Raw genomic sequence first — 16,693 nt, 5'->3', positions numbered from 1 at the left:
GGGCTTCTTAACCTTAGCATTATTGACGTTTTGACCTGAATAATTCTTTTTTTGAGGGAATATCCTAGGCACTGTAGGAGGTTTAGCAGCATCCATCGCTTCTACCCAGTAGATGCCAGTACCATCTCTTCAGTTGTTTCCAAACATTACTTCAAAGTGTTTCCAGACATTACCAAATGCCTTCTGAGGGACAGAATCACCTTACCAGAGGAACTACTGGACAAGTATTGGATCATTAGACGGGGTCTACACAGCATTCTGAAAATGATTGCGAGCCATTATAGCCAATTAATTTAGGGATTTGACTACTTAATGTTTTATTGTACTTGATTATATTCATAGCATTTGCTTATCTACATATGTATTTTGTTTCCTTTACTAAATTTAAATTCATTTTGCAAACAATTTCATTAATTTTTATAACTTAAAAAAAGCCCCCAAATGTCCTTTCATGAGTTAAAATTTCTTTTTAAAATACAGATAAAAAGATAGAACTTTCGAGGTATCTGGGTGGCTCAGTCGGTTAAGTGTTTGCCTTTGGCTCGGGTCATGATCCTGGAGTCCTGGGATTGAGTCCCACATCAGACTCCCTGCTCATCAGGGAGTCTGCTTCTTCCACTCTCTTTGCCCCTCCACCTGCTTGTGCTCTGTCTCTCTCTCTCAAATAAATAAATGAAATTCTTAAAAAAAAAAAAAACTTTCTTTTTATACAAAACCTTAACTTAGTAATCACAATTAACACAATTAATACTTCCTCAATATTATCTAATATATTGTTGATATTCTAATGCCACTGTTTTGCAAATGTATTTTTTAATTGCTGATTCATTTAAATTAAGATCAAATAAGATCTATACTTTGCATTTAGTTGATGAGTCTCTTTATGTCTTTTTTACTGTAGGGAACGATCCATTCTTCTTCCTTGTTTGTTGTTGTTTTTTGTTTTTGTTTTTGTTTTTTTTCCCCCAAAGCCGTTTGTTTAGTTGAATAAAAGGACTAATATGTCCTGTAGAATTGCCCACCTTCACATTGGTATGATATGCCAAATGCAGTGGGTTGTGTTATAAAAAAGTAAGTTTAGGGGACCTGAGTTTTTTTTTTTTAATTATAGCCAGTAATTCCACTTACTCATTGTTCTGGAGGGAGACATTATCTTTTTTCTACTGGATATTAAGGCATGTCTGCAATTTGCTCTTGAAAGAGATTCTATTTCTACCTTCTAAGGAGATCCTTTATATAAATGTCATTGAAAACACAATCTGGAATGAAAGAGCCATCAATGATTCACAAGACATGCAGAGATCTGAAGAGAACTGTTTTCCAATAATACTCAGCCCTCATTTCTACATTGTCTTGAATTTGGTAACTTTTTGAATAAGCAAGTCACTTCACTGGCCACTCTGATTAATCTGACCTACAGAGACCAGGAACAAAACCCATTCAATTGTTCCTTACAACATTTAACTAATGCTATTCTCAATAAGATTCCAAGCAGGTTAATGAGGACAACTTGAAGTTTTAACTACAAATATGCCATCCAAGGTAGCAGACACAGCTGCGCAAACAAAGCCTGGTTGGTATCTTTCTCCATTTGGCTCAGCATTGACCTTTTTTGACTTGGCTTGAGGCATTAGTCCAGACACAGCAGATACATTAGTGATTATATAGACTCTGCCTTGGCCTGTGAGGAAAAAGTCTCAGGCAGTCACCCATAACAACCATGACCAGTGAGTTCAGGCTGAACTCAGTGCCTTCTAGGGTTATTACAATATAATTGATCACTTTAGTGAAAGCCAGGGAAAATTCTGTACATGGTTTCTAATTTGTTAACTCACATTATAAGACAACTGCCTTAAGGAGGACATAATTAATAAATCAGCTATCCCTTTAGGAAGTCTCCCCAAGCAACCAAAAGTCACCTCTTTTGAAAAGATATTCACAGTCATATATGCATTGCATGATCTCTTGTTACTGTTTCATAAAATACCTGAAGGTCTCTTATATCTACTCTTAAATTATAAGTTACTATATTTGGGGGAAAGTGGTAGATTAGTTCACCATTCCTGGAAAAGAAACACATTGTCAGAGACAGATATAATGTCCCTAGGAAGAAATTATTTTTCAAAATGTTGGGGTCTTGCAAGTGGAAATAATACCATTGGCAGGGGACAGAGGTTGAGAATGCCTCTGATATAGTGTCCTCCTGGAAAACTAATAACCTTTAGGCTTCCAAATTCAATTTGATTAATTGATCTAATTCTTGTTTCATAGTGAGTGCCTAAATTACCAGTAGGATCTAGTCTGTTTGCTCCATAGAATGACTGAATGCTGGCTCTGTGATGTCCAAAGACACTGACAGGTGTTTTGTGTTGAAGGTGGGGTTGGTGGTGCCCTCTTCTGTGTTCCAATGTATCTATGGGTAAATATTAAGAGAACAGAAAAAAAAAAAATCTCGATTTGAGCTGTCAAGATCTAACAGCTCTAACAGTCAGGTAAGTTAAAAGCACCTGCAATAATTTAGGTGGGTCACAAAGAGAAGGATTTCTTGCATGAGAAACATTCTAGGGGTGATTCTAAAAGACAAAAATACTTAGGATTCCTCTTTCTCTATTACCACTCTGAAGTGTTGGGTTTCCTCATGTGATGACATTATTGTTCTCTTTCTACCACCACAAAACCAGTGTGCCCATTGTATTGGTTATAACTTCACCTGTTTTAAAATTATACCCTGTACACATTAGAAGTTTTTCCAGAATTACCAGGAGAATTTGAAGTTATATCAATAAAACTTTCCAAAGTGAAATGCAAAAAGAAAAAAATGAAAAACAGATAACAGAACATCCAAGAGCTTTGGGGCAATATCAAACTATCATATGCATGACTGGCTTCACAAAAAAAAAAAAAAAAAAAAAAAAAAGAGTGAAAGGGGACAGAATAAATATTGAAAACATACAAAGCATCCTAAAGTTAATGACTAACACCAACAACAGAACCAAGGATCTCAGGGAAAACCAGGCAAGATAAATGTTAAATAACACTTATATGTTATTATATAAATGTTAAATAACATTTTATAACATTTGATAAAAAATACAAATCAAATATCCTTTCCAAAGTACTGAAAACTAAACACAGAGAAAAACTTGAACATAGAGAAAAAATATAGAGTATCTATATAGGAATAAGGACAATAATTTTAAAAGACTTTTGTTGAAAATCATGTAGGAGAAGAAGAAATAATAAAATGACATGCTTAAAGTGCTACATGGAAAAAAAAATCTTGTTCCATAAATCTATACATGGCTAAAATAGTCTGCAAACAATGAATGGAGAATGACACTTAGTAAAAATTGGTGGGAATGCAAGTTGGTGCAGCCACTTTGGAAAACAGTGTGGAGATTCCTTAAGAAATTAAAAGTAGAGCTTCCCTATGACCCTGCAATTTCACTACTGGGTATTTACCCCAAAGATACAGATGTAGTGAAAAGAAGGACCATCTGTACCCCAATGTTCATAGCAGCAATGGCCACATCACCAAACTGTGGAAAGAGCCAAGATGCCCTTCAACAGATGAATGGATAAAGAAGATATGGTCCATATATACAATGGAGTATTATGCCTCCATCAGAAAGGACGAATATCCAACTTTTGTATCAAGATGGACAGGACTGGAAGAGATTATGCTGAGTGAAATAAATCAAGCAGAGAGAGTCGATTATCATCTGGTTTCACTTACTTGTGAGCATAAGGAATAACATGGAGGATATTGGGGGATGGAGAGGAGAAGTGAGTGGGGGAAATCAGAGGGGGAGACAAACCATGAAAAACAAACTGACAGTTTTGGAGGGAAGGGGGTGGGGGGGATGGGTGAGCTTGGTGGTGGATATTAAGGAGGACACTATTACATGGAGCACTGGTTATGATGAGTAAAAAAAGAATTTTAGAACACTGAAAAAAACATTTTAAAAAATGGTAAAGTATGGACTGCAGAAATTTGTTCTTTCATAATAGCAATGAGTAAACTGCCAAAAAAAAAGAAGTCAGATTTTATTTTTTTTAGAGCTCTACATGTCAACCAAAGGCTTGCAGCAACCCAAAGAACTTTTTTTTTTTTTTAAACGAATGATCTCAGTAAAACAGAGAGCTTTGTGGGTGTTTTAATTTGTCCTTGTTCCATCACCTATCACCTATCTCTGTAGTTACACAGTAGCCACTATTTTACCTGTCTCTAGAAGACTCCCAGTTGCAGAGATTATATTTATTTGACATGACTCAGAACTCATTCAGTGAAGCCTTCTCTGAGGGTGTTTGTGAAAATTATCAGCAGCAATTGTTTAACATTTCAGCTGCCCAAGACTGTGATAACATTTGTAGAAAACAAGAGGTTGAAAAAAGGAAAAGCTGTGGAATGGGGGTTCATAGGGAATTTTGAAGGGTTCTGATTTTAGCCATCCTGACAGGTGTGAAGTAATATTTTATTGTGGTTTTGATTTGCTTTCTCTGATGATTAGTGATGTTGAGCATCTTTTCATCTGTTTGTTACAGTGTAATCAAAAAATTAATTAATTAATTTAAAAAATAGCTCTGACATATTCCTGAAAATTTAGAAGTCCACACACAATCACAGAAGATAAGAAAGCCCCTAGCTCTCAAGTGTGGCTTAACTTAAGGTTCTGTATAAGCAGAAAGAGAAGGATAGTACAGTGCTGTAAACTACTACTTAAACAGTGAAGGCATACCTCAGAACACACAGAGAACACCTTAGCAAATGCTGGAAGACTTCTTGGTCCAGGATATTAAAGAAAATCTCTGTCTAATCAATAGCTGGTCACTAAACTGGTCAAGCAGAGACTTCAGTGAGCATACATGACAATGAAGACAAACTTTACAAAATTCATTTTTAAAAAAGTTACTAATCAAAGAAACAGTAACTACACTAAACAGTAATGACAACAAACCATGGTGAAGGAGAAAAATCTGATTTTCACAATTGCCATATTATAAGATTTAAAACAACCATTTTTTAACAACAACAAAAAGGAATCAAATTATACAAATAAAGTAGAAAATCTGGCCAATACATGAGAGCATAAGAGTCAAAAGAAATAGTCCAAAAGGAAGCCCAAACACTGGAATTCAGAGACAAAAGTTTAGATCAGCTGTTTTAAATTTCTTCGAAGACTATAGAAAAACCATGTCTAAATAACTACAGTAAAGTATGATAACAATGTCTCATGAAATAGAAAATATCAATAAAGACATAAAAGCAATAAAAATGAACCAAATATAAAACCCATAGCTGAATAGTACAATATTTGGCATGAAAGCCTAGAGTGGCCATCAGACAGAGAAAGAATTGGTGCACTTAAAGATAAAACAATTGAGATTTCCCATTCTGAGATACAATAAGGGAAATGAACAACAACAAAAAAATGAGCATCGTCTAAGGATATACTATATATTAGGTCACAAGTCAAACCTCAAAAATTTTAAAAGAACTGATTATTAAAGTTTGTTCTTTAACCACAATGAAATTAAATTAGATGTCAAAATAGGAGGAAATTTGAGAAGCTCACAAATATATGAAATTAAAAACACATTCCAAAGTAAAAAATTGGGTCAAGAGATCATAACAGAAATTTTTACAAAATACTTTGAGGTGAATAAAAATAAAAATATATCTAAGATTTTGGACTGTACTAAAACAGTGATTAAGGAGAGATTTATGTCAGTAATGCAGACATTAGAAAGGAATAACTATCTCAAATCTATTAACAAGCTAAAGTAGAAGAGTAAATTAAACTCAAAGTGAGCAGAAAGTAGGAAATAGAAAATATTAGAGCAGATAAATGAAATAGAGAATAGAAAATATAAAGAAAATCAATGAAATCGTAGCTTTTTCCTTTGCAAATTTCAATAAAATTGAAAAAAAAAAAAACCTGTAGCTAGACTACATAAGAAAAACATAAAGACCCAAATTACTAAAATAAGTAATGAAAGAAGGAATAGACTTCGGATCATGTAGAATTTTAAAAAAGAATTATAAGGGAAAGCTATTAAGTACTTACCAATAAATTTAGATAACCTAGATGAAATAGACACATGCCTAGAAAGACATCTACTCAATACTGAAAATTACTCAGGAAGAAATGGAAATCTGAATAGATCCATAACACATAGTTGAATTATTGATTAAAAAAAATTCTCCAAAATTGGAGCACAACCACAAGTCTTCCTTGTTGAATTCTAAGAAACATTTAAAAGATTTAACACTAATCCTTCACCAACTTTCCTAAAAAGTAGAAGAGGAAGGAATACTTCCAGACTCATTCTATTAGGCCAATATTATCCTGAAATTAAGGCCAGATTTATAATGGCAAGGAGTGCAAAATACAAAACAATATCCCTTATGAATATAGAGACAGATTTCTCAACAAAATACTAACAAATTATATCCAGCAACATGACCTAGTAAAATTTGGTCCAAGAGGACATAAGATATCCTACATTGCTATGTATCCTAGGTAATAAATAGGCAGGTAATAAATGACCAAAATCATTATCATTTCAGTAAATGTAGCAAAAAGCATTAGACAAAGTGAACACAATAGGTGGGAATCTCTTCAAGCAGATAAAGAAAATTTATTTATTTATTTATTCATTTATAAAGATTTATTTGAGAGAGAGAGAGAGAGTATGAGTGGGGGGCAGGGTAGAGGAAAAGGGAGAGAATCACAAGCAGACTTTCTGCTGAGCACAGAGCCTTAAGTGGGGCTTGATTCTACTACCCATGAGATCATGACCTCAGGTGAAATCGTGAGTTATTTGCTTAACAGACTGAGCCACCCAGTGGCCCCAAGAAAATATGTGAAAACAACCACCTATGGCTAACTTTAAACTCAGTGGGAAAGACAAAGATTTCATCCTAAGAGATAAATAAGACAAGAATGTCAATATATACCATTTTGTTGAACATGGACTGGATATTAAAGCTAGCACAACCAGGCAAGAAAAACAAACAAAAAAAGTGTCCAGATTGGAAAGAAAGAAGTAAAACTATCTCCATTCACATACAATCTTATATTTTATTTAGAAAAACTTAAGGAATAAATAGAAATATATTATTAGATCTAATAAAGAAACTCACCAAATTGGTAGGACACAAGATTAGTAGGAAAATCAACTGAGTTTTAATACTTTAATAATTCCAAAATTAACAATTTCATATCTAATATCATCAAAGAGAATAACATGTCTAGAAATGATCTCACAAAAAAGTGGAAGACTTTTTTTTTTTAAGATTTTATTTGTTTATTTGACACAGAGAGACACAGAGAGGGAGGGAACACAAGCAGGGGGAGCAGAAGAGGAAGAAGCAGGCTTCGTGCTGAGCAGGGAGCCCAACGTGGACCTGGATCCCAGGACCCTGGGATCATGACCTGAGCTGAAGGCAGCCGCTTAATGACAGAGCCACCCAGGTGCCCAAGTGCAAGACTTCTACAAACAAACCTATAACAATGTTAAAACAAGTTAAAGGCCTAAATAAATGGAAAAAAAAAATCTTGACTGGAAGACTAATATTGGCTCCACTTTCCCAATTATTCAACAGACTCAGTACAAATCCAGTGAAAAACCCAGTTGCCATTATACAGAAACTGGCATGTTGATTCTAAAAATCTTATGGAATTTTGAGAGATGCAAATTAGCCAAAAAAATATCAGGGGTAAATAAGACAAATTTAGAGGATACTGGAGGACACAGACTTCCTGATTTCACAACACTACAAAGCTACAATAATCAAGACAGTGTGGTATCAACATAAATATAGACATATATGTCAACAGAATAGAATTGAGAGTCCAGAAATAAACATTTAAATTTCAACAAAGTTGCAAAGACAAATCAATGGAGAAATTACACTCTTTCAACCAATGATATTCACAAGCAAAAGACAACTTGATATCTACAAACAAAAGAATGACTTGGACTCCTTCCTTGGACACATACAAAAACAAACACAGAATGAATCACAGGCCTAAATGTAAGAGCTAAAATTATCAAACTCATGGAAGAAAACACAAGGTATAAATTTTTGTGTTTTTTTTAACTAGCCAATGGTTTCTTAGGTATTTCTCCAAATATCAAAGCAAAGCAACAAAAGAAAAATAATAAAATCAACTTTATAAAAATTAAAAACCATTGTGTTTCAAAAGGCACCATCAATAATTTGAAAAACAAACAAACAAACAAACAATACAGGGAATCAACAAAATATTTGAAAATCATAAGGGACTACTGTCCAAATCAAATAAAGAACTCTTACAACTCGACAATAAAAAGAAATGTTTAAGAATGCACTAAACTATTGGGGCACCTGGGTGGCTCAGTGGGTTGGGCCTCTGCCTTCACCTCAGGTCATGATCCTGGGGTCCTGGGATCGAGCCCTGCATTGGGATCTCTGCTCGGCGGGGAGCCTGCTTTCCCCTCTCTCTCTGCCTGCCTCTCTGCCTACTTGTGATCTCTCTCTCTTTCAAATAAATAAATGAAATCTTTAAAAAAAAAAAAAGAATGCACTAAACTATTTAAATTTCTCTAAAAAGCCTATAAAAATGGCCAGTCAGCACTGTAAAAGGTGTTAAATATTAACAGTCATTAGTGAAATGAAAATCGAAACCACTAGATACTATTTCATACCCACCAAGATTGTTAATCAAAAAGATAGATCATAACATTTTTTTGTGTGTCAGAGTACTATTAAAGTATAATACATTGCTGGCTGGAATGTAAAATCATGCAGCCACTTTGAGAAACACTCCTCAAAACATTCCTCAAAAATATAAACAGATTTACCACATGACCCAGCTCTTCCCCTTCTAGGTATTTACCCAACAGAATTAAAAATTATGTTCACAAAACAACTTTGACACAAACTTCATAGAAGCAATTAATAATAATAGCTAAAAAAGTAGAAATAACAAAATGCCCTTCAGCAGACAGATGAATATCCATGGTATATCCATACAATATATAATTATTCAGCCATTAAAAGGAAAGAAGCACTTGATACATGCTACAAAGTGATCATACCTTGAAAAGATTATCCTAAGTAAAAGAAGCCAGACACAAGAGGCTACATTTTCTATGGCGACACTTATATACAATGTCCAGAATAGACAAATTCATAGAGACAGAAAATTGATTCATTGTTGCTTAGTGCTCAGGAAAAGGGAAAAAGGAGAATGACTTTTAGTAGATATGGAACTTCTTTTAGAAGTAATAAAATGTGGTGGTGATGGTTGTACACTGAAACCCACTGAATTGTATACTTCAAAAGGGTGAGTTTTATGATATGTGAAACATATCTTAATAAAATAAATAAATGTTTTAAGTCACTTTCATAAAAAACGACCTTGGTTTCTATATAACACAATATGTTATAATGAATTCCTCATAGTTTTCACAACAAAATGTGCATCTTAAACTAATTTACCTTCCAGCAAATAATATAAAAAGAAAATAAAACCTTTCAGGACCATGGACATAAACATCAATATTATAAACAGACACGAAAAGCAGCAACCATAAACATTTTTAAAATGATAGTTTAAACTGCATTATTATTATTTTAAAAATCATAAAGCATTACTAGGTGAAATCTCTAGCCATTAAATGGGATAAGATATGTTCAATATGTTTGATTGACAGAAGAATACTATCCAGATTAAGTATCACTTACAAGTCAATCAGAAAAAATAAGTAACTTAATAAAACAGGCAATTACCAAAACACATATTAAAAAAGCATAAATGTATGATTACATATTTTACATTATTATAAAATTCTAATTAAAACTGCAATAAGGATCCCAGCGGCGTGGGATCGAGTCCCACCTCGGGCTCCTTGTTCGGCAGGGAGCCTGCTTCTCCCTCTGCCTCTGCCTGCCACTCTGTCTGCCTGTGCTCGCTTGCTCTCTCTCCCTCTCTCTCTCTGACAAATAAATAAATAAAATCTTAAAAAACAAAAAAACAAAACTGCAATAAGATGGCATTTCACATCCATGCAGAGCATTAAAACAAACCAAAACCAAACAAAACATTGACCATATAAAAAGCTGCCAAATATATGGTGCAGTTGGAACTCTTAAACACTACTGGTTGGGTAGATATTGGTAGAATACACTTGGAAAGTGGCAGCTTTCACTAATGTTAAACATCAGATACCATATGACTTAGCAATTCTATGTATATTGTCCACATATACTTTCTACATATGTGCATATGTTCACCCAATTAAATGTAAGTATTGCACCAAGATGATATGCATAGAAATGATCATAGCGGTATTCTTCAAAATTGTCCCAATTTGGAAGCATCTTAGTGTTCATTAACAGTAGGTAGATAAATACATTTTGATACATTCATACAACAGAAGACAACATAGTAATGGAAATGAAAGTGACACTGTAGGGCACCTGGGTGGCTCAGTGGGTTAAGGCCTCTGCCTTCAGCTCAGGTCATGATCCTGGGGTCCTGGGATCGAGTCCTACATCTGGCTCTTTACTCAGCAGGGAGCCTGCTTCTCTGTCTCTCTCTGCCTGCCTCTCTGCCTACTTGTGATCTCTGTCTGTCAAATAACTAAAATCTTAAAAAAAAAAAAAAAGAAAGTGACACTGTAACATGTACTGACACAGATAGATCTTATAATCAAAACATTTGACTGACAGACATTGAACACAAAAGGGTACATTCTGTACGATTCTACTATATAAAGTTCCAAACCAGGTGAATAAATCTATGAAAGTAGGAAAATTACTTACCTTTGTCTGGATTATAAAGATACATAGTAGAGGTTTCTGGGATATGAATATAGTTCTATATCATGCTTTGTTTAGTAGCTATATGGGTAAACATACAAATGAAAAACAAACAACCCTTCCAGCTGTCTTCTGATATGTTCACTTACCTTTATGCATGTTACGCATGGTTAAATATAGAGTTGAAATTAAATATTAAGAGATATTACATAGAGGGGCACCTGGGTGGCTCAGTGGGTTAAAGCCTCTGCCTTCGGCTCAGGTCATGATCCCAGAGTCCTGGGATCGAGCCCTGCATAGGGCTCTCTGCTCAGCAGGTAGCCTGCTTCCTCCTCTCTCTCTCTGCCTGCCTCCCTGCCTACTTGTGGTCTCTGTCTGTCAAATAAATAAATAAAATCTTTAAAAAAAAAAAAAAGAAATATTACATAGATTTTTACACAAATAAGTTTACCATATTTATATTAATTTCACACTACTTTTTACAAACCAGTAACTAGAGTAGAAATAAAATTATTTTCCCAAGCAACCTATTGTAGCTTATAATTCATCTTCTTTTATAATTGCCTCTATGGTATATTAATCATTGGCAAAAAAAAAAGTTTATGTTAAATTCATAAAATTACTTTTTAATAAGCTTGAAAAGAAGGATTCTTGCTTAGATATCCTTCTATATTTGTAGGCTAATAGATAATATAGTAAAGAAAAGTTAGCAATATGTATCTCCTCATTACATTAAATAATAAGCATCAATATTTGTGGATTCTTGAACTATATTCACACTTTCCTTATATACTGTATGAGAGAAAAGTCTATAAGCCAAAATGAACATCATATTCCTATAATATGATGTGAATCATTCTCTGGATGGATATGTGACCACCTTACAGAATATTTAGGCTAAACTGAATATTTTAATATTATTCTCCTTCATTGTTCTCTTTCAAACTCATTAATTTAAAAAATGTGGATGCTAATATCATTAAGCTTACTTTAGATATTGTAATATAATTTTTATGGGATTAGTTTTTTAATTTAACATATTTGGACTTTGATAAGAAGTCTGATTGCCAGTCAAAATCTTTCAGTTCTGAATATTTTGACCAATTTAGAAATGATGCTGTCAAGATAACTCGAAGCAAATTTTTACATTATATTCAAAGTCTACCACTATTACACAAAATTAGAGACCTTTTATCTAACTTCACAGAAGGAAAACAAATAACTGTTCTTACTTAGGCAGCACAAACAGGATGTTGCTGGCAAACCTTTAGAGTATGAGGATAGGACACTTGCTTCACTAGAAATTTATTTTGATTAAGCTGTTTCAAAATAGAAGGAATAACCACTTGGAATTTCTTAGAAATTCCATTTAAGAAAAGCTTAAGAGGGCCAGTCTAATTGGAAGAGGACTGCAGGGAACTGTTCTGAAGATATATTTGAATAGAAAGCACATTATACTTCAATTTATATGGGGTGACCCAGGGGAACTGATAGAGATGGAAAATAAAGAACCCCAAAACATCCTATTGCTGTCACTTGATAGTACTCTGTAGAAACAGTCCTGTGGAAATAGAACTTCTCCTTAGAGATATGAGAATGTTCTCCAGTAGCTGGTTTGCAATGCAACAAATAGACTGTTATCATAAACTCATCTGGTGTGCTGGGATACATCAAGCTAACTAGTCTCAATTTTATTCAAATACTAAAGTTTTTACTTCTATGTGTTGGACTTCATGCCCTGACTCTCTAATATTAATGGAAGAAATAATCATGATGGTAAAGAAATTCCTGTATTGTAGAAAATAAATATATACTTTCCCAGAATTGAGTTACTCAAACTAGTGTTTCTCCTTTGTTACAACAGCTATACATCAGAAAGTAATGGAAAACACTTTTTTTAGAGCTATTAGTATTTAAGGAAAAAAATAATCTGAGAGGAGTATTTAGAAAAATTTTACCTGTTTAGCTTAGCTTGCCTGTAGGGAACTCTGCAAAGTACATGCATTCACTATTGTGAATAATCTGTGGTAAATTTCATTTTAAAATTTCTTTTTAATTGTAACTGGCACTTGTGAGCTTAATACTGGAATCAGCTGAAAAGTAATATAATTATTAGGGATAACAACATGAGATTCACGTATAAGTGACTAGTTATAGTTTAATAATCCTAAAAAGAACAAGTATATGAACCAAATGTTTAATTTTAAATACTGAACATCAAAGGCAGCTGTTGTTGTTTTTTTTTTTTTTTTCTTCCCTCTCAGCAGTTTAACTACACAGTCTGGAAACTGGTTTACAGACTTTTCTTATACCCAAAGACATGAGAACAGAGATTCTAGTCATGTGGCTGCCTCGAGCTATAGCCCTTGGCCAGCCAGAGATGATTTAAAAGGTTCTACAGAGAGAGTCAAGACTTTTTTGGTCTATGATTATAAGTGAGTATGGTTTGGAATTGTTTAAACGAGGAGAGACCTATATTCTTAGAAACCTTGACTCTTTTTTAACTTTCTCATTCTTTCCAGCTGGCTAGAGCCTCTACTTTTCTCCAAATCAGGTGCCTGTCTAGATGGAAGCCAAATTTTTTAAGAATTAGATGGAAATAACACTTCTTATTTCATATTTTCAAATGTCAAATCTCCACTAAAAGGCAAGGGTAATTTTAGCCAAAAACATGCAGGAAGAGTTAAAGGAATAGATACATTGTAAATCATATGGTAGAAGTGTCACGTCCTACCCGAGTCGCATGTGGTTTTCTTTAATAGAAATAAGTTGCTCCTATTATGTAGAGAATACTTCCCTGTAGCTATTCACATCCATTTAGTGTTCAACAGCTTGCTGAAGTGAGAGTCTTTGAAGACTTAAGTATATTCATACATTCATAAAAATGACATTCATTAGCAATTATTGGACCAAAGGAGCTTTGCAATTTTTCCTTAAAAAAAAGGAGCCTCATGAATAGCAACTGTTTTGTTTTGTTTTTTAAATCCAAATCTTAAGTGATCATTATTATATCCAGGCCCTTTACATTGCACCAGAGGAATCAAATTACCTGGGTTCCAAATCCACTTTCAGTTTGATCTTCAGCATATTATTTAATCTTCATTTATCTGATTTTCTTAATCTGTAAAGTTGAGAAATAATAATGTATAATTTATGGAGTTGTTGAGTATTAAATCAAATAATTTATGTAAAATTTTTAGGAGAGAATTTGGAATGTCACCCTGAGGACCACACTTATCACATAGTAGGTCCTCCATAAAGTTACTCAGTAATACCTATTGTTATTATCATCACAGTTGATCCTCGTGACAACTGTGTGAGCAAGCAATCTTATTGAAATTTGAATGTAACACAATTAAGAATCCATAATTCCTATTTACGTTCCAAACTTCATTCAGAAATCCTAAGCAGTGCAGCAGATGAGCTGGTACACAAGCACAGAGTCAGCAACTCTTAACTTCTCCTTAGTTTCTCAAATTACATTCCACACCATACACAGGGACTCAGTATATTGTCTATGTCAGGTCCTGTGCATGGACCTATGCAACCAGAGATGGATAAGACATGATCAATCACCTAAAGAGATAATATTCTTCACAGATAGTCATGTGTGAAAATAAGTCATTTAAAAACACATGCTAAGGGCTCAACAGAGACATTACAGTAAGAGTAAAAGCGTTGCCTCATTATAGTGGCATGGACTGTGGTTCCCGACAGATAGAAGATATTGCAAAATACCCAGTGTCTGCAACCAGGAATACATAAACAGAGTTCATATATTTAATCACATACACTTTTATAAATATTGAGATTGCTGAAAGCAAAATCTAGTAAAACTTACCCATAGTATGCATTTTCTTTAATTAATAGAATTTTTTGATACTCAGACCCATAGTTTCGGGTATCTATGCCGAAAGCCCTATTTCCTTCAAAATAACCAGTTAAACATCAAATCCTATTACTGACAACTTTCTGCTATATTTCAGAAATCTTATTCAGCAATACCTTAAATCCAGTTATTTATAGTAGTAATGGTTAATTTAAGGTATCATGCAGAGTTTATTTTCCTACTTTTAGTTGCTTTAAGATTTGCAAGGAAAAATTGAAAGAAAAATTTTGAGATTATTTGAAACATTGTGGTTGCTTTTTCCAGATAAAATTGGAAAGATTTTAATAAATTATTAGTAAACACCAATATAATAAGTCCTGTGACATTACTCTACATCATACACTTAAGTTATACTTTCATTAACTGCATTTAAAAGCATGTCTTGCAGTCTTCATTTAAACTTCTTCCAAATGACAAGGATTCACTGTATCTGAATCAGTGAATCAGCTAATTCAGGTTATTTGGGATGCTGGCAGTTGGTATTTTTCTGCATCTTTCCATATTACATACATAGCACTATTTACTCTCATTGTAGTGACAAATAATTAGAAATCCCAAGAAGCATTGACCCATTTTTCATTAGCAGTATAGTGGATATTTTTAAATAACTGAAAATACTCTTAGAACGCCCTGTTGGTTTTTAGGGAAAGATGTTTTGTTTTCAACATATTTGGTACTGCAATATATCAAATACAAAATGGAATGTGACTATTGCAAAGAGTTGGACTTTGTTTTCAAAAGAGCAAGGAGTTGATTATTTTTGCTCACAAAAGCACTACCTATAATTCATGATCTCTCTGTTTCATTTTTTAGATCTTTTACTTATTTATTATCTAACAAAGTCTGTATCAACAGCCCACAGGATGATTTTCAATTATTTTTATTAGACAAGAGTGAAGTGAATTGCAAAACAGAACTTTTCTTTAAACCCCGGCACAGGACAGTGGACAGGGAGGACTTTGCTTCAACTTGATAAAGCAAAGTTTATTTCCAAAATCCCCCAATTGAAGTGTCCTTGGCAGTTTGGTAAATTAGACAAAAGTATTACAAATGTAGAAGTGCCCAAAGGAGAGTGGAGACTGATCTCGTAAATACTGAAATAACATTCTTTTGATAATGTTAGATCTTTTTTGAGCTTTAGACTTTTTGTATTCCAAGTTAAAGACATCATTTAAATAATTTTGTAAATTTTGATTTATTAGAGATATGCATATTATGGTAGAAAAATACTCATCATCATAATCTTATTTTGCTTACTCTAAAAATGCTCATATAATTCACTTTCATCTTACTATTATGAAAAATGTGAAAAATTTCCAAATTCTAAAAATATGGAAAAAATTAAACACTCTTATAACAAATACAAGCATATCAGATTCTTTATCTAGAAATAAAAATTCTTTAATACCTTGTCATAACTGCATTATCAACTTGTTAATATCTAGATATAAACATTTTTGAGCCATTTGATGGCTACACAGTGATAATTTACTTACATATAAATCAGCATGCATTTCCTAAACACATATTCCTACATAACTGCAATGCCAATATTGCATATTAGATAGGACAGTAAATTAGAAAAAGTAGTATTTTCTTAAAATTTTAACATACAATCCAAATTCAAAAGTCCCCCAATATCTGCCAGTATTTTACTTGCTATTTTATTTTCAACCATGTTTTTAAAAGTTTCACACGTTGCATTTTGAGGTCTTTTTATTCTTTTTAAAATTTGCATTAAACTTCTACCATTTTATTCTTTTAAGACACATTTTTGAAAACAGTAAGTCTGTTTCTTTTAGGATCTTCCACAAACTAGATTTGTTTCATTGTTTTCTGATGATGTCATTTACCTTTTCCTCAAACTCTATTGCCTTTAAACCGGAAGTAAGGCTTAAAGACCTGATTTAATTCAGATGAAATTTTTTTTGGCAAAAATAGGGCACAAGTAATACTATCTACTATATACTGCATCCCATCAGTTGGCACAC

Source organism: Lutra lutra, chromosome 6 (assembly GCF_902655055.1).
Source record: "Lutra lutra chromosome 6, mLutLut1.2, whole genome shotgun sequence".
In the NCBI taxonomy this organism is placed as follows: Eukaryota; Metazoa; Chordata; class Mammalia; order Carnivora; family Mustelidae; genus Lutra; species Lutra lutra.
Note: the sequence above shows the minus strand (reverse complement) of the source record.